We start from the raw sequence: 25,735 nt of genomic DNA, 5'->3' as shown, positions 1-25,735 counted from the left end.
TGTCCACATGGTGTACTAACTGGCAGTATGTTATACTCCTGAATGCCTACTCAGTCTGTTTTACCAATCTAGGCTTCACCAAAACCCTGGTTACATCCTGGGAAGCCAAGTCTCCGCAACCCTAACCCTACTTTGAGTCTGAGGCCTCATTTCCTTTTTGGACTGAAACATACTGCGGTCCACAGAGTGTACCAAATGTCAGTATGGAAGACATCTTGATGCCCCACTCAGTCTGATTCAGCAAGTTAAGCTTCACCAAGGACCCGTTTCCAACCTGGGAAGCCACATCTCCCCAACCCTAACCCTAACTTGAGACTCAACCTGATTTTCTTGTTGAAATGTAACAACCCCCCATCCTCATGTTCTACTAAATGACAGTAGGCACACAATTCCTTTGGCCCTCTCAGTCTGTTTCACCATGCTTGGCTTCAGCAACACCCTGTTTCCATTCTGGGAAGCCATGTCTCCTGACCGATAACCCTAACTTGGGTCTTAACCCTAATTTTCTCTTTGGAATGAAACATTTCCCTGTCCACATGGTGTACTAACTGGCAGTATGTTATCCTCCGGATGGCCTACTCAGTCTGTTTTACCAACCTAGGCTTCACCAAAACCCTGGTTACATCCTGGGAAGCCAAGTCTCCCCAACCCTAACCCTAATTTGAGTCTCAGGCCTCTTTTCCTTTTTGGACTGAAACATACTGCCGTCCACAGAGGGTACCAAATGTAAGTATGGAAGACATCTTGATGCCCCACTCAGTCTGATTCAGCAAGCTAGGCTTCACCAAGGACCCGTTTCCAACCTGGGAAGCCACATCTCCCCAACCCTAACCCTAACTTGAGACTTAACCTGATTTTCTTGTTGAAATGTAACAACCCCCCATCCTCATGTTGTACTAAAAGACAGTAGGCACACAATTCCTTTGGCCCTCTCAGTCTGTTTCACCATGCTTGGCTTCAGCAACACCCTGTTTCCATTCTGGGAAGCCATGTCTCCTGACCGATAACCCTAACTTGGGTCTTAACCCTAATTTTCTCTTTGGAATGAAACATTTCCCTGTCCACATGGTGTACTAACTGGCAGTATGTTATCCTCCGGATGGCCTACTCAGTCTGTTTTACCAATCTAGGCTTCGCCAAAACCCTGGTTACATCCTGGGAAGCCAAGTCTCCCCAACCCTAACCCTAATTTGAGTCTCAACCCTCATTTCCTTTTTGGACTGAAACATACCGCCGTCCACAGAGTGTACCAAATGTAAGTATGGAAGACATCTTGATGCCCCACTCAGTCTGATTCAGCAAGCTAGGCTTCACCAAGGACCCGTTTCCAACCTGGGAAGCCACATCTCCCCAACCCTAATCCTAACTTGAGACTTAACCTGATTTCCTTGTTGAAATGTAACAACCCCCCATCCTCATGTTCTACTAAATGACAGTAGGCACACAATTCCTTTGGCCCTCTCAGTCTGTTTCACCATGCTTGGCTTCAGGAACACCCTGTTTCCATTCTGGAAAGACATGTCTCCTGACAGCTAACCCTAACTTGGGTCTTAACCCTAATTTTCTCTTTGGACTGAAACATTTCCCTGTCCACATGGTGTACTAACTGGCAGTATGTTATACTCCGGTTGGCCTACTCAGTCTGTTTTACCAATCTAGGCTTCGCCAAAACCCTGGTTACATCCTGGGAAGCCAAGTCTCCCCAACCCTAACCCTAATTTGAGTCTCAGGCCTCATTTCCTTTTGGGACTGAAACATACCGCCGTCCACAGAGTGTACCAAATGTCAGTATGGAAGACATCTTGATGTCCCACTCAGTCTGATTCAGCAAGTTAGGCTTCACCAAGGACGCGTTTCCAACCTGGGAAGCCACATCTCCCCAACCCTAACCCTAACTTGAGACTTAACCTGATTTTCTTGTGCAAATGTAACAAAGCCCCATCCTCATGTTCTACTAAAAGACAGTAGGCACACAATTCCTTTGGCCCTCTCAGTCTGATTCACCATGCTTGGCTTCAGCAACACCCTGTTTCCATTCTGGGAAGCCATGTCTCCTGACCGATAACCCTAACTTGGGTCTTAACCATAATTTTTTCTTTGGACTGAAACATTTCCCTGTCCACATGGTGTACTAACTGGCAGTATGTTATACTCCGGATGGCCTACTCAGTCTGTTTTACCAATCTAGGCTTCGCCAAAACCATGGTTACATCCTGGGAAGCCAAGTCTCCCCAACCCTAACCCTAATTTGAGTCTCAACCCTCATTTCATTTTTGGACTGAAACATACCGCCGTCCACAGAGTGTAGCAAATGTCAGTATGGAAGACATCTTGATGTCCCACTCAGTCTGATTCAGCAAGTTAGGCTTCACCAAGGACCCGTTTCCAACCTGGGAAGCCACATCTCCCCAACCCTAACCCTAACTTGAGACTCAACCTGATTTTCTTGTTGAAATGTAACAACCCCCCATCCTCATGTTCTACTAAATGACAGTAGGCACACAATTCCTTTGGCCCTCTCAGTCTGTTTCACCATGCTTGGCTTCAGCAACACCCTGTTTCCATTCTGGGAAGCCATGTCTCCTGACCGATAACCCAAACTTGGGTCTTAACCCTAATGTTCTCTTTGGACTGAAACATTTCCCTGTCCACATGGTGTACTAACTGGCAGTATGTTATCCTCCGGATGGCCTACTCAGTCTGTTTTACCAACCTAGGCTTCACCAAAACCCTGGTTACATCCTGGGAAGCCAAGTCTCCCCAACCCTAACCCTAATTTGAGTCTCAGGCCTCTTTTCCTTTTTGGACTGAAACATACTGCCGTCCACAGAGGGTACCAAATGTAAGTATGGAAGACATCTTGATGCCCCACTCAGTCTGATTCAGCAAGCTAGGCTTCACCAAGGACCCGTTTCCAACCTGGGAAGCCACATCTCCCCAACCCTAACCCTAACTTGAGACTTAACCTGATTTTCTTGTTGAAATGTAACAACCCCCCATCCTCATGTTCTACTAAAAGACAGTAGGCACACAATTCCTTTTGCCCTCTCAGTCTGTTTCACCATGCTTGGCTTCAGCAACACCCTGTTTCCATTCTGGGAAGCCATGTCTCCTGACAGCTAACCCTAACTTTGGTCTTAACCCTAATTTTCTCTTTGGACTGAAACATTTCCCTGTCCACATGGTGTACTAACTGGCAGTATGTTATACTCCGGTTGGCCTACTCAGTCTGTTTTACCAATCTAGGCTTCGCCAAAACCCTGGTTACATCCTGGGAAGCCAAGTCTCCCCAACCCTAACCCTACTTTGAGTCTCAGGCCTCATTTCCTTTTGGGACTGAAAGATATTGCCGTCCACAGAGTGTACCAAATGTCAGTATGGAAGACATCTTGATGTCCCACTCAGTCTGATTCAGCAAGTTAGGCTTCACCAAGGACGCGTTTCCAACCTGGGAAGCCATATCTCCCCAACCCTAACCCTAACTTGAGACTTAACCTGATTTTCTTGTGCAAATGTAACAAAGCCCCATCCTCATGTTCTACTAAAAGACAGTAGGCACACAATTCCTTTGGCCCTCTCAGTCTGATTCACCATGCTTGGCTTCAGCAACACCCTGTTTCCATTCTGGGAAGCCATGTCTCCTGACCGATAACCCTAACTTGGGTCTTAACCCTAATTTTTTCTTTGGACTGAAACATTTCCCTGTCCACATGGTGTACTAACTGGCAGTATGTTATACTCCGGATGGCCTACTCAGTCTGTTTTACCAATCTAGGCTTCGCCAAAACCATGGTTACATCCTGGGAAGCCAAGTCTCCCCAACCCTAACCCTAATTTGAGTCTCAACCCTCATTTCATTTTTGGACTGAAACATACCGCCGTCCACAGAGTGTAGCAAATGTCAGTATGGAAGACATCTTGATGTCCCACTCAGTCTGATTCAGCAAGTTAGGCTTCACCAAGGACCCGTTTCCAACCTGGGAAGCCACATCTCCCCAACCCTAACCCTAACTTGAGACTTAACATGATTTTCTTGTGCAAATGTAACAAACCCCCATCCTCATGTTGTACTAAAAGACAGAAGGCACACAATTCCTTTGGCCCTCTCAGTCTGTTTCACAATGCTTGGCTTCAGCAACACCCTGTTTCCATTCTGGGAAGCCATGTCTCCTGACAGCTAATCCTAACTTGGGTCTTAACCCTAATTTTCTCTTTGGACTGAAACATTTCCCTGTCCACATGGTGTACTAACTGGCAGTATGTTATACTCCTGAATGCCTACTCAGTCTGTTTTACCAATCTAGGCTTCACCAAAACCCTGGTTACATCCTGGGAAGCCAAGTCTCCGCAACCCTAACCCTACTTTGAGTCTCAGGCCTCATTTCCTTTTTGGACTGAAACATACTGCGGTCCACAGAGTGTACCAAATGTCAGTATGGAAGACATCTTGATGCCCCACTCAGTCTGATTCAGCAAGTTAAGCTTCACCAAGGACCCGTTTCCAACCTGGGAAGCCACATCTCCCCAACCCTAACCCTAACTTGAGACTCAACCTGATTTTCTTGTTGAAATGTAACAACCCCCCATCCTCATGTTCTACTAAATGACAGTAGGCACACAATTCCTTTGGCCCTCTCAGTCTGTTTCACCATGCTTGGCTTCAGCAACACCCTGTTTCCATTCTGGGAAGCCATGTCTCCTGACCGATAACCCTAACTTGGGTCTTAACCCTAATTTTCTCTTTGGAATGAAACATTTCCCTGTCCACATGGTGTACTAACTGGCAGTATGTTATCCTCCGGATGGCCTACTCAGTCTGTTTTACCAACCTAGGCTTCACCAAAACCCTGGTTACATCCTGGGAAGCCAAGTCTCCCCAACCCTAACCCTAATTTGAGTCTCAGGCCTCTTTTCCTTTTTGGACTGAAACATACTGCCGTCCACAGAGGGTACCAAATGTAAGTATGGAAGACATCTTGATGCCCCACTCAGTCTGATTCAGCAAGCTAGGCTTCACCAAGGACCCGTTTCCAACCTGGGAAGCCACATCTCCCCAACCCTAACCCTAACTTGAGACTTAACCTGATTTTCTTGTTGAAATGTAACAACCCCCCATCCTCATGTTGTACTAAAAGACAGTAGGCACACAATTCCTTTGGCCCTCTCAGTCTGTTTCACCATGCTTGGCTTCAGCAACACCCTGTTTCCATTCTGGGAAGCCATGTCTCCTGACCGATAACCCTAACTTGGGTCTTAACCCTAATTTTCTCTTTGGAATGAAACATTTCCCTGTCCACATGGTGTACTAACTGGCAGTATGTTATCCTCCGGATGGCCTACTCAGTCTGTTTTACCAATCTAGGCTTCGCCAAAACCCTGGTTACATCCTGGGAAGCCAAGTCTCCCCAACCCTAACCCTAATTTGAGTCTCAACCCTCATTTCCTTTTTGGACTGAAACATACCGCCGTCCACAGAGTGTACCAAATGTAAGTATGGAAGACATCTTGATGCCCCACTCAGTCTGATTCAGCAAGCTAGGCTTCACCAAGGACCCGTTTCCAACCTGGGAAGCCACATCTCCCCAACCCTAATCCTAACTTGAGACTTAACCTGATTTCCTTGTTGAAATGTAACAACCCCCCATCCTCATGTTCTACTAAATGACAGTAGGCACACAATTCCTTTGGCCCTCTCAGTCTGTTTCACCATGCTTGGCTTCAGGAACACCCTGTTTCCATTCTGGAAAGACATGTCTCCTGACAGCTAACCCTAACTTGGGTCTTAACCCTAATTTTCTCTTTGGACTGAAACATTTCCCTGTCCACATGGTGTACTAACTGGCAGTATGTTATACTCCGGTTGGCCTACTCAGTCTGTTTTACCAATCTAGGCTTCGCCAAAACCCTGGTTACATCCTGGGAAGCCAAGTCTCCCCAACCCTAACCCTAATTTGAGTCTCAGGCCTCATTTCCTTTTGGGACTGAAACATACCGCCGTCCACAGAGTGTACCAAATGTCAGTATGGAAGACATCTTGATGCCCCACTCAGTCTGATTCAGCAAGCTTGGCTTCACCAAGGACCTGTTTCCAAGCTGAGAAGCCACATCTCCCCAACCCAACCCTAACTTGAGACTTAACCTGATTTTCTTGTGCAAATGTAACAAACCCCCATCCTCATGTTGTACTAAAAGACAGTAGGCACACAATTCCGTTGGCCCTCTCCGTCTGTTTCACCATGCTTGGCTTCAGCAACACCCTGTTTCCATTCCGGGAAGCCATGTCTCCTGACAGCTAACCCTAACTTGGGTCTTAACCCTAATTTTCTCTTTGGACTGAAACATTTCCCTGTCCACATGGTGTACTAACTGGCAGTATGTTATACTCCTGAATGCCGACTCAGTCTGTTTTACCAATCTAGGCTTCACCAAAACCCTGGTTACATCCTGGGAAGCCAAGTATCCTCAACCCTAACCCTACTTTGAGTCTCAGGCCTCATTTCCTTTTGGGACTGAAACATACCGCCGTCCACAGAGTGTACCAAATGTCAGTATGGAAGACATCTAAATGCCCTACTCAGTCTGATTCAGCAAGCTGGGCTTCACCAAGGACCCGTTTCCAACCTGGGAAGCCACATCTCCCCAACCCTAACCCTAACTTGAGACTTAACCTGATTTTCTTGTTGAAATGTAACAACCCCCCATCCTCATGTTCTACTAAAAGACAGTAGGCACACAATTCCTTTGGCCCTCTCAGTCTGTTTCACCATGCTTGGCTTCAGCAACACCCTGTTTCCATTCTGGGAAGCCATGTCTCCTGACCGATAACCCTAACTTGGGTCTTAACCTTAATTTTCTCTTTGGACTGAAACATTTCCCTGTCCACATGGTGTACTAACTGGCAGTATGTTATCCTCCGGTTGGCCAACTCAGTCTGTTTTTCCAATCTAGGCTTCGCCAAAACCCTGGTTACATCCTGGGAAGCCAAGTCTCCCCAACCCTAACCCTAATTTGAGTCTCAGGCCTCATTTCCTTTTGGGACTGAAACATACCGCCGTCCACAGAGTGTACCAAATGTCAGTATGGAAGACATCTTGATGCCCCACTCAGTCTGATTCAGCAAGCTAGGCTTCACCAAGGACCTGTTTCCAACCTGGGAAGCCACATCTCCCCAACCCAACCCTAACTTGAGACTTAACCTGATTTTCTTGTGCAAATGTAACAAACCCCCATCCTCATGTTGTACTAAAAGACAGTAGGCACACAATTCAGTTGGCCCTCTCCGTCTGTTTCACCATGCTTGGCTTCAGCAACACCCTGTTTCCATTCCGGGAAGCCATGTCTCTTGACCGCTGACGCTAACTTGGGTCTTAACCCTAGTTTTTTCTTTGGACTGAAATATTTCCCTGTCCACATGGTGTACTAACTGGCAGTATGTTATACTCCGGATGGCCTACTCAGTCTGTTTTACCAATCTAGGCTTCGCCAAAACCATGGTTACATCCTGGGAAGCCAAGTCTCCCCAAACCTAACCCTAATTTGAGTCTCAACCCGCATTTCCTTTTTGGACTGAAACATACTGCCGTCCACAGAGGGTACCAAATGTAAGTATGGAAGACATCTTGATGCCCCACTCAGTCTGATTCAGCAAGCTAGGCTTCACCAAGGACCCGTTTCCAACCTGGGAAGCCACATCTCCCCAACCCTAACCCTAACTTGAGACTTAACCTGATTTTCTTGTTGAAATGTAACAACCCCCCATCCTCATGTTGTACTAAAAGACAGTAGGCACACAATTCCTTTTGCCCTCTCAGTCTGTTTCACCATGCTTGGCTTCAGCAACACCCTGTTTCCATTCTGGGAAGCCATGTCTCCTGACAGCTAATCCTAACTTGGGTCTTAACCCTAATTTTCTCTTTGGACTGAAACATTTCCCTGTCCACATGGTGTACTAACTGGCAGTATGTTATACTCCGGTTGGCCTACTCAGTCTGTTTTACCAATCTAGGCTTCGCCAAAACCCTGGTTACATCCTGGGAAGCCAAGTCTCCCCAACCCTAACCCTACTTTGAGTCTCAGGCCTCATTTCCTTTTGGGACTGAAAGATATTGCCGTCCACAGAGTGTACCAAATGTCAGTATGGAAGACATCTTGATGTCCCACTCAGTCTGATTCAGCAAGTTAGGCTTCACCAAGGACGCGTTTCCAACCTGGGAAGCCACATCTCCCCAACCCTAACCCTAACTTGAGACTTAACCTGATTTTCTTGTGCAAATGTAACAAAGCCCCATCCTCATGTTCTACTAAAAGAAAGTAGGCACACAATTCCTTTGGCTCTCACAGTCCGATTCACCATGCTTGGCTTCAGCAACACCCTGTTTCCATTCTGGGAAGCCATGTCTCCTGACCGATAACCCTCACTTGGGTCTTAACCATAATTTTTTCTTTGGACTGAAACATTTCCCTGTCCACATGGTGTACTAACTGGCAGTATGTTATACTCCGGATGGCCTACTCAGTCTGTTTTACCAATCTAGGCTTCGCCAAAACCATGGTTACATCCTGGGAAGCCAAGTCTCCCCAACCCTAACCCTAATTTGAGTCTCAACCCTCATTTCATTTTTGGACTGAAACATACCGCCGTCCACAGAGTGTAGCAAATGTCAGTATGGAAGACATCTTGATGTCCCACTCAGTCTGATTCAGCAAGTTAGGCTTCACCAAGGACCCGTTTCCAACCTGGGAAGCCACATCTCCCCAACCCTAACCCTAACTTGAGACTTAACCTGATTTTCTTGTTGAAATGTAACAACCCCCCATCCTCATGTTCTACTAAAAGACAGTAGGCACACAATTCCTTTGGCCCTCTCAGTCTGTTTCACCATGCTTGGCTTCAGCAACACCCTGTTTCCATTCTGGGAAGCCATGTCTCCTGACCGATAACCCTAACTTGGGTCTTAACCCTAATTTTCTCTTTGGACTGAAACATTTCCCTGTCCACATGGTGTACTAACTGGCAGTATGTTATCCTCCGGTTGGCCAACTCAGTCTGTTTTACCAATCTAGGCTTCGCCAAAACCCTGGTTACATCCTGGGAAGCCAAGTCTCCCCAACCCTAACCCTAATTTGAGTCTCAGGCCTCATTTCCTTTTTGGACTGAAACATACCGCCGTCCACAGAGTGTACCAAATGTCAGTATGGAAGACATCTTGATGCCCCACTCAGTCTGATTCAGCAAGCTAGGCTTCACCAAGGACCTGTTTCCAACCTGGGAAGCCACATCTCCCCAACCCAACCCTAACTTGAGACTTAACCTGATTTTCTTGTGCAAATGTAACAAACCCCCATCCTCATGTTGTACTAAAAGACAGAAGGCACACAATTCAGTTGGCCCTCTCCGTCTGTTTCACCATGCTTGGCTTCAGCAACACCCTGTTTCCATTCCGGGAAGCCATGTCTCCTGACCGCTGACGCTAACTTGGGTGTTAACCCTAGTTTTTTCTTTGGACTGAAATATTTCCCTGTCCACATGGTGTACTAACTGGCAGTATGTTATACTCCGGATGGCCTACTCAGTCTGTTTTACCAATCTAGGCTTCCCAAAAACCATGGTTACATCCTGGGAAGCCAAGTCTCCCCAAACCTAACCCTAATTTGAGTCTCAACCCGCATTTCCTTTTTGGACTGAAACATACTGCCGTCCACAGAGGGTACCAAATGTAAGTATGGAAGACATCTTGATGCCCCACTCAGTCTGATTCAGCAAGCTAGGCTTCACCAAGGACCCGTTTCCAACCTGGGAAGCCACATCTCCCCAACCCTAACCCTAACTTGAGACTTAACCTGATTTTCTTGTTGAAATGTAACAACCCCCCATCCTCATGTTCTACTAAAAGACAGTAGGCACACAATTCCTTTTGCCCTCTCAGTCTGTTTCACCATGCTTGGCTTCAGCAACACCCTGTTTCCATTCTGGGAAGCCATGTCTCCTGACAGCTAACCCTAACTTGGGTCTTAACCCTAATTTTCTCTTTGGACTGAAACATTTCCCTGTCCACATGGTGTACTAACTGGCAGTATGTTATACTCCGGTTGGCCTACTCAGTCTGTTTTACCAATCTAGGCTTCGCCAAAACCCTGGTTACATCCTGGGAAGCCAAGTCTCCCCAACCCTAACCCTACTTTGAGTCTCAGGCCTCATTTCCTTTTGGGACTGAAAGATATTGCCGTCCACAGAGTGTACCAAATGTCAGTATGGAAGACATCTTGATGTCCCACTCAGTCTGATTCAGCAAGTTAGGCTTCACCAAGGACGCGTTTCCAACCTGGGAAGCCACATCTCCCCAACCCTAACCCTAACTTGAGACTTAACCTGATTTTCTTGTGCAAATGTAACAAAGGCCCATCCTCATGTTCTACTAAAAGACAGTAGGCACACAATTCCTTTGGCCCTCTCAGTCTGATTCACCATGCTTGGCTTCAGCAACACCCTGTTTCCATTCTGGGAAGCCATGTCTCCTGACCGATAACCCTAACTTGGGTCTTAACCATAATTTTTTCTTTGGACTGAAACATTTCCCTGTCCACATGGTGTACTAACTGGCAGTATGTTATACTCCGGATGGCCTACTCAGTCTGTTTTACCAATCTAGGCTTCGCCAAAACCATGGTTACATCCTGGGAAGACAAGTCTCCCCAACCCTAACCCTAATTTGAGTCTCAACCCTCATTTCATTTTTGGACTGAAACATACCGCCGTCCACAGAGTGTAGCAAATGTCAGTATGGAAGACATCTTGATGTCCCACTCAGTCTGATTCAGCAAGTTAGGCTTCACCAAGGACCCGTTTCCAACCTGGGAAGCCACATCTCCCCAACCCTAACCCTAACTTGAGACTTAACATGATTTTCTTGTGCAAATGTAACAAACCCCCATCCTCATGTTGTACTAAAAGACAGAAGGCACACAATTCCTTTGGCCCTCTCAGTCTGATTCACCATGCTTGGCTTCAGCAACACCCTGTTTCCATTCTGGGAAGCCATGTCTCCTGACCGATAACCCTAACTTGGGTCTTAACCATAATTTTTTCTTTGGACTGAAACATTTCCCTGTCCACATGGTGTACTAACTGGCAGTATGTTATACTCCGGATGGCCTACTCAGTCTGTTTTACCAATCTAGGCTTCGCCAAAACCATGGTTACATCCTGGGAAGCCAAGTCTCCCCAACCCTAACCCTAATTTGAGTCTCAACCCTCATTTCATTTTTGGACTGAAACATACCGCCGTCCACAGAGTGTAGCAAATGTCAGTATGGAAGACATCTTGATGTCCCACTCAGTCTGATTCAGCAAGTTAGGCTTCACCAAGGACCCGTTTCCAACCTGGGAAGCCACATCTCCCCAACCCTAACCCTAACTTGAGACTTAACATGATTTTCTTGTGCAAATGTAACAAACCCCCATCCTCATGTTGTACTAAAAGACAGTAGGCACACAATTCCTTTGGCCCTCTCAGTCTGTTTCACAATGCTTGGCTTCAGCAACACCCTGTTTCCATTCTGGGAAGCCATGTCTCCTGACAGCTAATCCTAACTTGGGTCTTAACCCTAATTTTCTCTTTGGACTGAAACATTTCCCTGTCCACATGGTGTACTAACTGGCAGTATGTTATCCTCCGGATGGCCTACTCAGTCTGTTTTACCAACCTAGGCTTCACCAAAACCCTGGTTACATCCTGGGAAGCCAAGTCTCCCCAACCCTAACCCTAATTTGAGTCTCAGGCCTCTTTTCCTTTTTGGACTGAAACATACTGCCGTCCACAGAGGGTACCAAATGTAAGTATGGAAGACATCTTGATGCCCCACTCAGTCTGATTCAGCAAGCTAGGCTTCACCAAGGACCCGTTTCCAACCTGGGAAGCCACATCTCCCCAACCCTAACCCTAACTTGAGACTTAACCTGATTTTCTTGTTGAAATGTAACAACCCCCCATCCTCATGTTCTACTAAAAGACAGTAGGCACACAATTCCTTTTGCCCTCTCAGTCTGTTTCACCATGCTTGGCTTCAGCAACACCCTGTTTCCATTCTGGGAAGCCATGTCTCCTGACAGCTAACCCTAACTTGGGTCTTAACCCTAATTTTCTCTTTGGACTGAAACATTTCCCTGTCCACATGGTGTACTAACTGGCAGTATGTTATACTCCGGTTGGCCTACTCAGTCTGTTTTACCAATCTAGGCTTCGCCAAAACCCTGGTTACATCCTGGGAAGCCAAGTCTCCCCAACCCTAACCCTACTTTGAGTCTCAGGCCTCATTTCCTTTTGGGACTGAAAGATATTGCCGTCCACAGAGTGTACCAAATGTCAGTATGGAAGACATCTTGATGTCCCACTCAGTCTGATTCAGCAAGTTAGGCTTCACCAAGGACGCGTTTCCAACCTGGGAAGCCACATCTCCCCAACCCTAACCCTAACTTGAGACTTAACCTGATTTTCTTGTGCAAATGTAACAAAGGCCCATCCTCATGTTCTACTAAAAGACAGTAGGCACACAATTCCTTTGGCCCTCTCAGTCTGATTCACCATGCTTGGCTTCAGCAACACCCTGTTTCCATTCTGGGAAGCCATGTCTCCTGACCGATAACCCTAACTTGGGTCTTAACCATAATTTTTTCTTTGGACTGAAACATTTCCCTGTCCACATGGTGTACTAACTGGCAGTATGTTATACTCCGGATGGCCTACTCAGTCTGTTTTACCAATCTAGGCTTCGCCAAAACCATGGTTACATCCTGGGAAGACAAGTCTCCCCAACCCTAACCCTAATTTGAGTCTCAACCCTCATTTCATTTTTGGACTGAAACATACCGCCGTCCACAGAGTGTAGCAAATGTCAGTATGGAAGACATCTTGATGTCCCACTCAGTCTGATTCAGCAAGTTAGGCTTCACCAAGGACCCGTTTCCAACCTGGGAAGCCACATCTCCCCAACCCTAACCCTAACTTGAGACTTAACATGATTTTCTTGTGCAAATGTAACAAACCCCCATCCTCATGTTGTACTAAAAGACAGAAGGCACACAATTCCTTTGGCCCTCTCAGTCTGATTCACCATGCTTGGCTTCAGCAACACCCTGTTTCCATTCTGGGAAGCCATGTCTCCTGACCGATAACCCTAACTTGGGTCTTAACCATAATTTTTTCTTTGGACTGAAACATTTCCCTGTCCACATGGTGTACTAACTGGCAGTATGTTATACTCCGGATGGCCTACTCAGTCTGTTTTACCAATCTAGGCTTCGCCAAAACCATGGTTACATCCTGGGAAGCCAAGTCTCCCCAACCCTAACCCTAATTTGAGTCTCAACCCTCATTTCATTTTTGGACTGAAACATACCGCCGTCCACAGAGTGTAGCAAATGTCAGTATGGAAGACATCTTGATGTCCCACTCAGTCTGATTCAGCAAGTTAGGCTTCACCAAGGACCCGTTTCCAACCTGGGAAGCCACATCTCCCCAACCCTAACCCTAACTTGAGACTTAACATGATTTTCTTGTGCAAATGTAACAAACCCCCATCCTCATGTTGTACTAAAAGACAGTAGGCACACAATTCCTTTGGCCCTCTCAGTCTGTTTCACAATGCTTGGCTTCAGCAACACCCTGTTTCCATTCTGGGAAGCCATGTCTCCTGACAGCTAATCCTAACTTGGGTCTTAACCCTAATTTTCTCTTTGGACTGAAACATTTCCCTGTCCACATGGTGTACTAACTGGCAGTATGTTATCCTCCGGATGGCCTACTCAGTCTGTTTTACCAACCTAGGCTTCACCAAAACCCTGGTTACATCCTGGGAAGCCAAGTCTCCCCAACCCTAACCCTAATTTGAGTCTCAGGCCTCTTTTCCTTTTTGGACTGAAACATACTGCCGTCCACAGAGGGTACCAAATGTAAGTATGGAAGACATCTTGATGCCCCACTCAGTCTGATTCAGCAAGCTAGGCTTCACCAAGGACCCGTTTCCAACCTGGGAAGCCACATCTCCCCAACCCTAACCCTAACTTGAGACTCAACCTGATTTTCTTGTTGAAATGTAACAACCCCCCATCCTCATGTTCTACTAAAAGACAGTAGGCACACAATTCCTTTGGCCCTCTCAGTCTGTTTCACCATGCTTGGCTTCAGCAACACCCTGTTTCCATTCTGGGAAGCCATGTCTCCTGACCGATAACCCTAACTTGGGTCTTAACCCTAATTTTCTCTTTGGAATGAAACATTTCCCTGTCCACATGGTGTACTAACTGGCAGTATGTTATCCTCCGGATGGCCTACTCAGTCTGTTTTACCAATCTAGGCTTCGCCAAAACCCTGGTTACATCCTGGGAAGCCAAGTCTCCCCAACCCTAACCCTAATTTGAGTCTCAGGCCTCATTTCCTTTTTGGACTGAAACATACCGCCGTCCACAGAGTGTACCAAATGTAAGTATGGAAGACATCTTGATGCCCCACTCAGTCTGATTCAGCAAGCTAGGCTTCACCAAGGACCCGTTTCCAAGCTCGGAAGCCACATCTCCCCAACCCTAATCCTAACTTGAGACTTAACCTGATTTTCTTGTGCAAATGTAACAAACCCCCATCCTCATGTTGTACTAAAAGACAGTAGGCACACAATTCAGTTGGCCCTCTCCGTCTGTTTCACCATGCTTGGCTTCAGCAACACCCTGTTTCCATTCCGGGAAGCCATGTCTCTTGACCGCTGACGCTAACTTGGGTCTTAACCCTAGTTTTTTCTTTGGACTGAAATATTTCCCTGTCCACATGGTGTACTAACTGGCAGTATGTTATACTCCGGATGGCCTACTCAGTCTGTTTTACCAATCTAGGCTTCGCCAAAACCATGGTTACATCCTGGGAAGCCAAGTCTCCCCAAACCTAACCCTAATTTGAGTCTCAACCCGCATTTCCTTTTTGGACTGAAACATACTGCCGTCCACAGAGGGTACCAAATGTAAGTATGGAAGACATCTTGATGCCCCACTCAGTCTGATTCAGCAAGCTAGGCTTCACCAAGGACCCGTTTCCAACCTGGGAAGCCACATCTCCCCAACCCTAACCCTAACTTGAGACTTAACCTGATTTTCTTGTTGAAATGTAACAACCCCCCATCCTCATGTTGTACTAAAAGACAGTAGGCACACAATTCCTTTTGCCCTCTCAGTCTGTTTCACCATGCTTGGCTTCAGCAACACCCTGTTTCCATTCTGGGAAGCCATGTCTCCTGACAGCTAATCCTAACTTGGGTCTTAACCCTAATTTTCTCTTTGGACTGAAACATTTCCCTGTCCACATGGTGTACTAACTGGCAGTATGTTATACTCCGGTTGGCCTACTCAGTCTGTTTTACCAATCTAGGCTTCGCCAAAACCCTGGTTACATCCTGGGAAGCCAAGTCTCCCCAACCCTAACCCTACTTTGAGTCTCAGGCCTCATTTCCTTTTGGGACTGAAAGATATTGCCGTCCACAGAGTGTACCAAATGTCAGTATGGAAGACATCTTGATGTCCCACTCAGTCTGATTCAGCAAGTTAGGCTTCACCAAGGACGCGTTTCCAACCTGGGAAGCCACATCTCCCCAACCCTAACCCTAACTTGAGACTTAACCTGATTTTCTTGTGCAAAGGTAACAAAGCCCCATCCTCATGTTCTACTAAAAGAAAGTAGGCACACAATTCCTTTGGCTCTCACAGTCCGATTCACCATGCTTGGCTTCAGCAACACCCTGTTTCCATTCTGGGAAGCCATGTCTCCTGACCGATAACCCTAACTTGGGTCTTAACCATAATTTTTTCTTTGGACTGAAACATTTCCCTGTCCACATGGTGTACTAACTGGCAGTATGTTATACTCCGGATGGCCTACTCAGTCTGTTTTACCAATCTAGGCTTCGCCAAAACCATGGTTACATCCTGGGAAGCCAAGTCTCCCCAACCCTAACCCTAATTTGAGTCTCAACCCTCATTTCATTTTTGGACTGAAACATACCGCCGTCCACAGAGTGTAGCAAATGTCAGTATGGAAGACATCTTGATGTCCCACTCAGTCTGATTCAGCAAGTTAGGCTTCACCAAGGACCCGTTTCCAACCTGGGAAGCCACATCTCCCCAACCCTAACCCTAACTTGAGACTTAACATGATTTTCTTGTGCAAATGTAACAAACCCCCATCCTCATGTTGTACTAAAAGACAGAAGGCACACAATTCCTTTGGCCCTCTCAGTCTGTTTCACAATGCTTGGCTTCAGCAACACCCTGTTTCCATTCTGGGAAGCCATGTCTCCTGACAGCTAATCCTAACTTGGGTCTTAACCCTAATTTTCTCTTTGGACTGAAACATTTCCCTGTCCACATGGTGTACTAACTGGCAGTATGTTATCCTCCGGATGGCCTACTCAGTCTGTTTTACCAATCTAGGCTTCGCCAAAACCATGGTTACATCCTGGGAAGCCAAGTCTCCCCAACCCTAACCCTAATTTGAGTCTCAACCCTCATTTCATTTTTGGACTGAAACATACCGCCGTCCACAGAGTGTAGCAAATGTCAGTATGGAAGACATCTTGATGTCCCACTCAGTCTGATTCAGCAAGTTAGGCTTCACCAAGGACCCGTTTCCAACCTGGGAAGCCACATCTCCCCAACCCTAACCCTAACTTGAGACTTAACATGATTTTCTTGTGCAAATGTAACAAACCCCCATCCTCATGTTGTACTAAAAGACAGTAGGCACACAATTCCTTTGGCCCTCTCAGTCTGTTTCACAATGCTTGGCTTCAGCAACACCCTGTTTCCATTCTGGGAAGCCATGTCTCCTGACAGCTAATCCTAACTTGGGTCTTAACCCTAATTTTCTCTTTGGACTGAAACATTTCCCTGTCCACATGGTGTACTAACTGGCAGTATGTTATCCTCCGGATGGCCTACTCAGTCTGTTTTACCAACCTAGGCTTCACCAAAACCCTGGTTACATCCTGGGAAGCCAAGTCTCCCCAACCCTAACCCTAATTTGAGTCTCAGGCCTCTTTTCCTTTTTGGACTGAAACATACTGCCGTCCACAGAGGGTACCAAATGTAAGTATGGAAGACATCTTGATGCCCCACTCAGTCTGATTCAGCAAGCTAGGCTTCACCAAGGACCCGTTTCCAACCTGGGAAGCCACATCTCCCCAACCCTAACCCTAACTTGAGACTCAACCTGATTTTCTTGTTGAAATGTAACAACCCCCCATCCTCATGTTCTACTAAAAGACAGTAGGCACACAATTCCTTTGGCCCTCTCAGTCTGTTTCACCATGCTTGGCTTCAGCAACACCCTGTTTCCATTCTGGGAAGCCATGTCTCCTGACCGATAACCCTAACTTGGGTCTTAACCCTAATTTTCTCTTTGGAATGAAACATTTCCCTGTCCACATGGTGTACTAACTGGCAGTATGTTATCCTCCGGATGGCCTACTCAGTCTGTTTTACCAATCTAGGCTTCGCCAAAACCCTGGTTACATCCTGGGAAGCCAAGTCTCCCCAACCCTAACCCTAATTTGAGTCTCAACCCTCATTTCCTTTTTGGACTGAAACATACCGCCGTCCACAGAGTGTACCAAATGTAAGTATGGAAGACATCTTGATGCCCCACTCAGTCTGATTCAGCAAGCTAGGCTTCACCAAGGACCCGTTTCCAAGCTCGGAAGCCACATCTCCCCAACCCTAATCCTAACTTGAGACTTAACCTGATTTTCTTGTGCAAATGTAACAAACCCCCATCCTCATGTTGTACTAAAAGACAGTAGGCACACAATTCAGTTGGCCCTCTCCGTCTGTTTCACCATGCTTGGCTTCAGCAACACCCTGTTTCCATTCCGGGAAGCCATGTCTCTTGACCGCTGACGCTAACTTGGGTCTTAACCCTAGTTTTTTCTTTGGACTGAAATATTTCCCTGTCCACATGGTGTACTAACTGGCAGTATGTTATACTCCGGATGGCCTACTCAGTCTGTTTTACCAATCTAGGCTTCGCCAAAACCATGGTTACATCCTGGGAAGCCAAGTCTCCCCAAACCTAACCCTAATTTGAGTCTCAACCCGCATTTCCTTTTTGGACTGAAACATACTGCCGTCCACAGAGGGTACCAAATGTAAGTATGGAAGACATCTTGATGCCCCACTCAGTCTGATTCAGCAAGCTAGGCTTCACCAAGGACCCGTTTCCAACCTGGGAAGCCACATCTCCCCAACCCTAACCCTAACTTGAGACTTAACCTGATTTTCTTGTTGAAATGTAACAACCCCCCATCCTCATGTTGTACTAAAAGACAGTAGGCACACAATTCCTTTTGCCCTCTCAGTCTGTTTCACCATGCTTGGCTTCAGCAACACCCTGTTTCCATTCTGGGAAGCCATGTCTCCTGACAGCTAATCCTAACTTGGGTCTTAACCCTAATTTTCTCTTTGGACTGAAACATTTCCCTGTCCACATGGTGTACTAACTGGCAGTATGTTATACTCCGGTTGGCCTACTCAGTCTGTTTTACCAATCTAGGCTTCGCCAAAACCCTGGTTACATCCTGGGAAGCCAAGTCTCCCCAACCCTAACCCTACTTTGAGTCTCAGGCCTCATTTCCTTTTGGGACTGAAAGATATTGCCGTCCACAGAGTGTACCAAATGTCAGTATGGAAGACATCTTGATGTCCCACTCAGTCTGATTCAGCAAGTTAGGCTTCACCAAGGACGCGTTTCCAACCTGGGAAGCCACATCTCCCCAACCCTAACCCTAACTTGAGACTTAACCTGATTTTCTTGTGCAAATGTAACAAAGCCCCATCCTCATGTTCTACTAAAAGAAAGTAGGCACACAATTCCTTTGGCTCTCACAGTCCGATTCACCATGCTTGGCTTCAGCAACACCCTGTTTCCATTCTGGGAAGCCATGTCTCCTGACCGATAACCCTAACTTGGGTCTTAACCATAATTTTTTCTTTGGACTGAAACATTTCCCTGTCCACATGGTGTACTAACTGGCAGTATGTTATACTCCGGATGGCCTACTCAGTCTGTTTTACCAATCTAGGCTTCGCCAAAACCATGGTTACATCCTGGGAAGCCAAGTCTCCCCAACCCTAACCCTAATTTGAGTCTCAACCCTCATTTCATTTTTGGACTGAAACATACCGCCGTCCACAGAGTGTAGCAAATGTCAGTATGGAAGACATCTTGATGTCCCACTCAGTCTGATTCAGCAAGTTAGGCTTCACCAAGGACCCGTTTCCAACCTGGGAAGCCACATCTCCCCAACCCTAACCCTAACTTGAGACTTAACCTGATTTTCTTGTTGAAATGTAACAACCCCCCATCCTCATGTTCTACTAAAAGACAGTAGGCACACAATTCCTTTGGCCCTCTCAGTCTGTTTCACCATGCTTGGCTTCAGCAACACCCTGTTTCCATTCTGGGAAGCCATGTCTCCTGACCGATAACCCTAACTTGGGTCTTAACCCTAATTTTCTCTTTGGACTGAAACATTTCCCTGTCCACATGGTGTACTAACTGGCAGTATGTTATCCTCCGGTTGGCCAACTCAGTCTGTTTTACCAATCTAGGCTTCGCCAAAACCCTGGTTACATCCTGGGAAGCCAAGTCTCCCCAACCCTAACCCTAATTTGAGTCTCAGGCCTCATTTCCTTTTTGGACTGAAACATACCGCCGTCCACAGAGTGTACCAAATGTCAGTATGGAAGACATCTTGATGCCCCACTCAGTCTGATTCAGCAAGCTAGGCTTCACCAAGGACCTGTTTCCAACCTGGGAAGCCACATCTCCCCAACCCAACCCTAACTTGAGACTTAACCTGATTTTCTTGTGCAAATGTAACAAACCCCCATCCTCATGTTGTACTAAAAGACAGAAGGCACACAATTCAGTTGGCCCTCTCCGTCTGTTTCACCATGCTTGGCTTCAGCAACACCCTGTTTCCATTCCGGGAAGCCATGTCTCCTGACCGCTGACGCTAACTTGGGTGTTAACCCTAGTTTTTTTTTTGGACTGAAATATTTCCCTGTCCACATGGTGTACTAACTGGCAGTATGTTATACTCCGGATGGCCTACTCAGTCTGTTTTACCAATCTAGGCTTCCCAAAAACCATGGTTACATCCTGGGAAGCCAAGTCTCCCCAAACCTAACCCTAATTTGAGTCTCAACCCGCATTTCCTTTTTGGACTGAAACATACTGCCGTCCACAGAGGGTACCAAATGTAAGTATGGAAGACATCTTGATGCCCCACTCAGTCTGATTCAGCAAGCTAGGCTTCACCAAGGACCCGTTTCCAACCTGGGAAGCCACATCTCCCCAACCCTAACCCTAACTTGAGACTTAACCTGATTTTCTTGTTGAAATGTAACAACCCCCCATCCTCATGTTCTACTAAAAGACAGTAGGCACACAATTCCTTTGGCCCTCTCAGTCTGTTTCACCATGCTTGGCTTCAGCAACACCCTGTTTCCATTCTGGGAAGCCATGTCTCCTGACAGCTAACCCTAACTTGGGTCTTAACCCTAATTTTCTCTTTGGACTGAAACATTTCCCTGTCCACATGGTGTACTAACTGGCAGTATGTTATACTCCGGTTGGCCTACTCAGTCTGTTTTACCAATCTAGGCTTCGCCAAAACCCTGGTTACATCCTGGGAAGCCAAGTCTCCCCAACCCTAACCCTACTTTGAGTCTCAGGCCTCATTTCCTTTTGGGACTGAAAGATATTGCCGTCCACAGAGTGTACCAAATGTCAGTATGGAAGACATCTTGATGTCCCACTCAGTCTGATTCAGCAAGTTAGGCTTCACCAAGGACGCGTTTCCAACCTGGGAAGCCACATCTCCCCAACCCTAACCCTAACTTGAGACTTAACCTGATTTTCTTGTGCAAATGTAACAAAGGCCCATCCTCATGTTCTACTAAAAGACAGTAGGCACACAATTCCTTTGGCCCTCTCAGTCTGATTCACCATGCTTGGCTTCAGCAACACCCTGTTTCCATTCTGGGAAGCCATGTCTCCTGACCGATAACCCTAACTTGGGTCTTAACCATAATTTTTTCTTTGGACTGAAACATTTCCCTGTCCACATGGTGTACTAACTGGCAGTATGTTATACTCCGGATGGCCTACTCAGTCTGTTTTACCAATCTAGGCTTCGCCAAAACCATGGTTACATCCTGGGAAGCCAAGTCTCCCCAACCCTAACCCTAATTTGTGTCTCAACCCTCATTTCATTTTTGGACTGAAACATACCGCCGTCCACAGAGTGTAGCAAATGTCAGTATGGAAGACATCTTGATGTCCCACTCAGTCTGATTCAGCAAGTTAGGCTTCACCAAGGACCCGTTTCCAACCTGGGAAGCCACATCTCCCCAACCCTAACCCTAACTTGAGACTTAACATGATTTTCTTGTGCAAATGTAACAAACCCCCATCCTCATGTTGTACTAAAAGACAGAAGGCACACAATTCCTTTGGCCCTCTCAGTCTGATTCACCATGCTTGGCTTCAGCAACACCCTGTTTCCATTCTAGGAAGCCATGTCTCCTGACCGATAACCCTAACTTGGGTCTTAACCATAATTTTTTCTTTGGACTGAAACATTTCCCTGTCCACATGGTGTACTAACTGGCAGTATGTTATCCTCCGGATGGCCTACTCAGTCTGTTTTACCAATCTAGGCTTCGCCAAAACCATGGTTACATCCTGGGAAGCCAAGTCTCCCCAACCCTAACCCTAATTTGAGTCTCAACCCTCATTTCATTTTTGGACTGAAACATACCGCCGTCCACAGAGTGTAGCAAATGTCAGTATGGAAGACATCTTGATGTCCCACTCAGTCTGATTCAGCAAGTTAGGCTTCACCAAGGACCCGTTTCCAACCTGGGAAGCCACATCTCCCCAACCCTAACCCTAACTTGAGACTTAACATGATTTTCTTGTGCAAATGTAACAAACCCCCATCCTCATGTTGTACTAAAAGACAGAAGGCACACAATTCCTTTGGCCCTCTCAGTCTGTTTCACAATGCTTGGCTTCAGCAACACCCTGTTTCCATTCTGGGAAGCCATGTCTCCTGACAGCTAATCCTAACTTGGGTCTTAACCCTAATTTTCTCTTTGGACTGAAACATTTCCCTGTCCACATGGTGTACTAACTGGCAGTATGTTATCCTCCGGATGGCCTACTCAGTCTGTTTTACCAACCTAGGCTTCACCAAAACCCTGGTTACATCCTGGGAAGCCAAGTCTCCCCAACCCTAACCCTAATTTGAGTCTCAGGCCTCTTTTCCTTTTTGGACTGAAACATACTGCCGTCCACAGAGGGTACCAAATGTAAGTATGGAAGACATCTTGATGCCCCACTCAGTCTGATTCAGCAAGCTAGGCTTCACCAAGGACCCGTTTCCAACCTGGGAAGCCACATCTCCCCAACCCTAACCCTAACTTGAGACTCAACCTGATTTTCTTGTTGAAATGTAACAACCCCCCATCCTCATGTTCTACTAAAAGACAGTAGGCACACAATTCCTTTGGCCCTCTCAGTCTGTTTCACCATGCTTGGCTTCAGCAACACCCTGTTTCCATTCTGGGAAGCCATGTCTCCTGACCGATAACCCTAACTTGGGTCTTAACCCTAATTTTCTCTTTGGAATGAAACATTTCCCTGTCCACATGGTGTACTAACTGGCAGTATGTTATCCTCCGGATGGCCTACTCAGTCTGTTTTACCAATCTAGGCTTCGCCAAAACCCTGGTTACATCCTGGGAAGCCAAGTCTCCCCAACCCTAACCCTAATTTGAGTCTCAACCCTCATTTCCTTTTTGGACTGAAACATACCGCCGTCCACAGAGTGTACCAAATGTAAGTATGGAAGACATCTTGATGCCCCACTCAGTCTGATTCAGCAAGCTAGGCTTCACCAAGGACCCGTTTCCAAGCTCGGAAGCCACATCTCCCCAACCCTAATCCTAACTTGAGACTTAACCTGATTTCCTTGTTGAAATGTAACAACCCCCCATCCTCATGTTCTACTAAATGACAGTAGGCACACAATTCCTTTGGCCCTCTCAGTCTGTTTCACCATGCTTGGCTTCAGGAACACCCCGTTTCCATTCTGGAAAGACATGTCTCCTGACAGCTAACCCTAACTTGGGTCTTAACCCTAATTTTCTCTTTGGACTGAAACATTTCCCTGTCCACATGGTGTACTAACTGGCAGTATGTTATACTCCGGTTGGCCTACTCAGTCTGTTTTACCAATCTAGGCTTCGCCAAAACCCTGGTTACATCCTGGGAAGCCAAGTCTCCCCAACCCTAACCCTAATTTGAGTCTCAGGCCTCATTTCCTTTTGGGACTGAAACATACCGCCGTCCACAGAGTGTACCAAATGTCAGTATGGAAGACATCTTGATGCCCCACTCAGTCTGATTCAGCAAGCTTGGCTTCACCAAGGACCTGTTTCCAACCTGGGAAGCCACATCTCCCCAACCCAACCCTAACTTGAGACTTAACCTGATTTTCTTGTGCAAATGTAACAAACCCCCATCCTCATGTTGTACTAAAAGACAGTAGGCACACAATTCCGTTGGCCCTCTCCGTCTGTTTCACCATGCTTGGCTTCAGCAACACCCTGTTTCCATTCCGGGAAGCCATGTCTCCTGACAGCTAACCCTAACTTGGGTCTTAACCCTAATTTTCTCTTTGGACTGAAACATTTCCCTGTCCACATGGTGTACTAACTGGCAGTATGTTATACTCCTGAATGCCTACTCAGTCTGTTTTACCAATCTAGGCTTCACCAAAACCCTGGTTACATCCTGGGAAGCCAAGTCTCCTCAACCCTAACCCTACTTTGAGTCTCAGGCCTCATTTCCTTTTGGGACTGAAACATACCGCCGTCCACAGAGTGTACCAAATGTCAGTATGGAAGACATCTAAATGCCCCACTCAGTCTGATTCAGCAAGCTGGGCTTCACCAAGGACCCGTTTCCAACCTGGGAAGCCACATCTCCCCAACCCTAACCCTAACTTGAGACTTAACCTGATTTTCTTGTTGAAATGTAACAACCCCCCATCCTCATGTTGTACTAAAAGACAGTAGGCACACAATTCCTTTTGCCCTCTCAGTCTGTTTCACCATGCTTGGCTTCAGCAACACCCTGTTTCCATTCTGGGAAGCCATGTCTCCTGACCGATAACCCTAACTTGGGTCTTAACCCTAATTTTCTCTTTGGACTGAAACATTTCCCTGTCCACATGGTGTACTAACTGGCAGTATGTTATCCTCCGGTTGGCCAACTCAGTCTGTTTTACCAATCTAGGCTTCGCCAAAACCCTGGTTACATCCTGGGAAGCCAAGTCTCCCCAACCCTAACCCTAATTTGAGTCTCAGGCCTCATTTCCTTTTTGGACTGAAACATACCGCCGTCCACAGAGTGTACCAAATGTCAGTATGGAAGACATCTTGATGCCCCACTCAGTCTGATTCAGCAAGCTTGGCTTCACCAAGGACCTGTTTCCAACCTGGGAAGCCACATCTCCCCAACCCAACCCTAACTTGAGACTTAACCTGATTTTCTTGTGCAAATGTAACAACCCCCCATCCTCATGTTGTACTAAAAGACAGTAGGCACACAATTCAGTTGGCCCTCTCCGTCTGTTTCACCATGCTTGGCTTCAGCAACACCCTGTTTCCATTCTGGGAAGCCATGTCTCCTGACCGCTGACGCTAACTTGGGTCTTAACCCTATTTTTTTCTTTGGACTGAAATATTTCCCTGTCCACATGGGGTACTAACTGGCAGTATGTTATACTCCGGATGGCCAACTCAGTCTGTTTTACCAATCTAGGCTTCGCCAAAACCATGGTTACATCCTGGGAAGCCAAGTCTCCCCAAACCTAACCCTAATTTGAGTCTCAACCCGCATTTCCTTTTTGGACTGAAACATACTGCCGTCCACAGAGGGTACCAAATGTAAGTATGGAAGACATCTTGATGCCCCACTCAGTCTGATTCAGCAAGCTAGGCTTCACCAAGGACCCGTTTCCAACCTGGGAAGCCACATCTCCCCAACCCTAACCCTAACTTGAGACTTAACCTGATTTTCTTGTTGAAATGTAACAACCCCCCATCCTCATGTTCTACTAAAAGACAGTAGGCACACAATTCCTTTTGCCCTCTCAGTCTGTTTCACCATGCTTGGCTTCAGCAACACCCTGTTTCCATTCTGGGAAGCCATGTCTCCTGACAGCTAACCCTAACTTGGGTCTTAACCCTAATTTTCTCTTTGGACTGAAACATTTCCCTGTCCACAAGGTGTACTAACTGGCAGTATGTTATACTCCGGTTGGCCTACTCAGTCTGTTTTACCAATCTAGGCTTCGCCAAAACCCTGGTTACATCCTGGGAAGCCAAGTCTCCCCAACCCTAACCCTACTTTGAGTCTCAGGCCTCATTTCCTTTTGGGACTGAAAGATATTGCCGTCCACAGAGTGTACCAAATGTCAGTATGGAAGACATCTTGATGTCCCACTCAGTCTGATTCAGCAAGTTAGGCTTCACAAAGGACGCGTTTCCAACCTGGGAAGCCACATCTCCCCAACCCTAACCCTAACTTGAGACTTAACCTGATTTTCTTGTGCAAATGTAACAAAG

The sequence above is a fragment of the Heloderma suspectum genome, chromosome 4 (genome assembly GCF_057233095.1).
Source record: "Heloderma suspectum isolate Gila_16-S chromosome 4, 16-S_ref, whole genome shotgun sequence".
NCBI classification, from domain to species: domain Eukaryota; kingdom Metazoa; phylum Chordata; class Lepidosauria; order Squamata; family Helodermatidae; genus Heloderma; species Heloderma suspectum.
Note: the sequence above shows the minus strand (reverse complement) of the source record.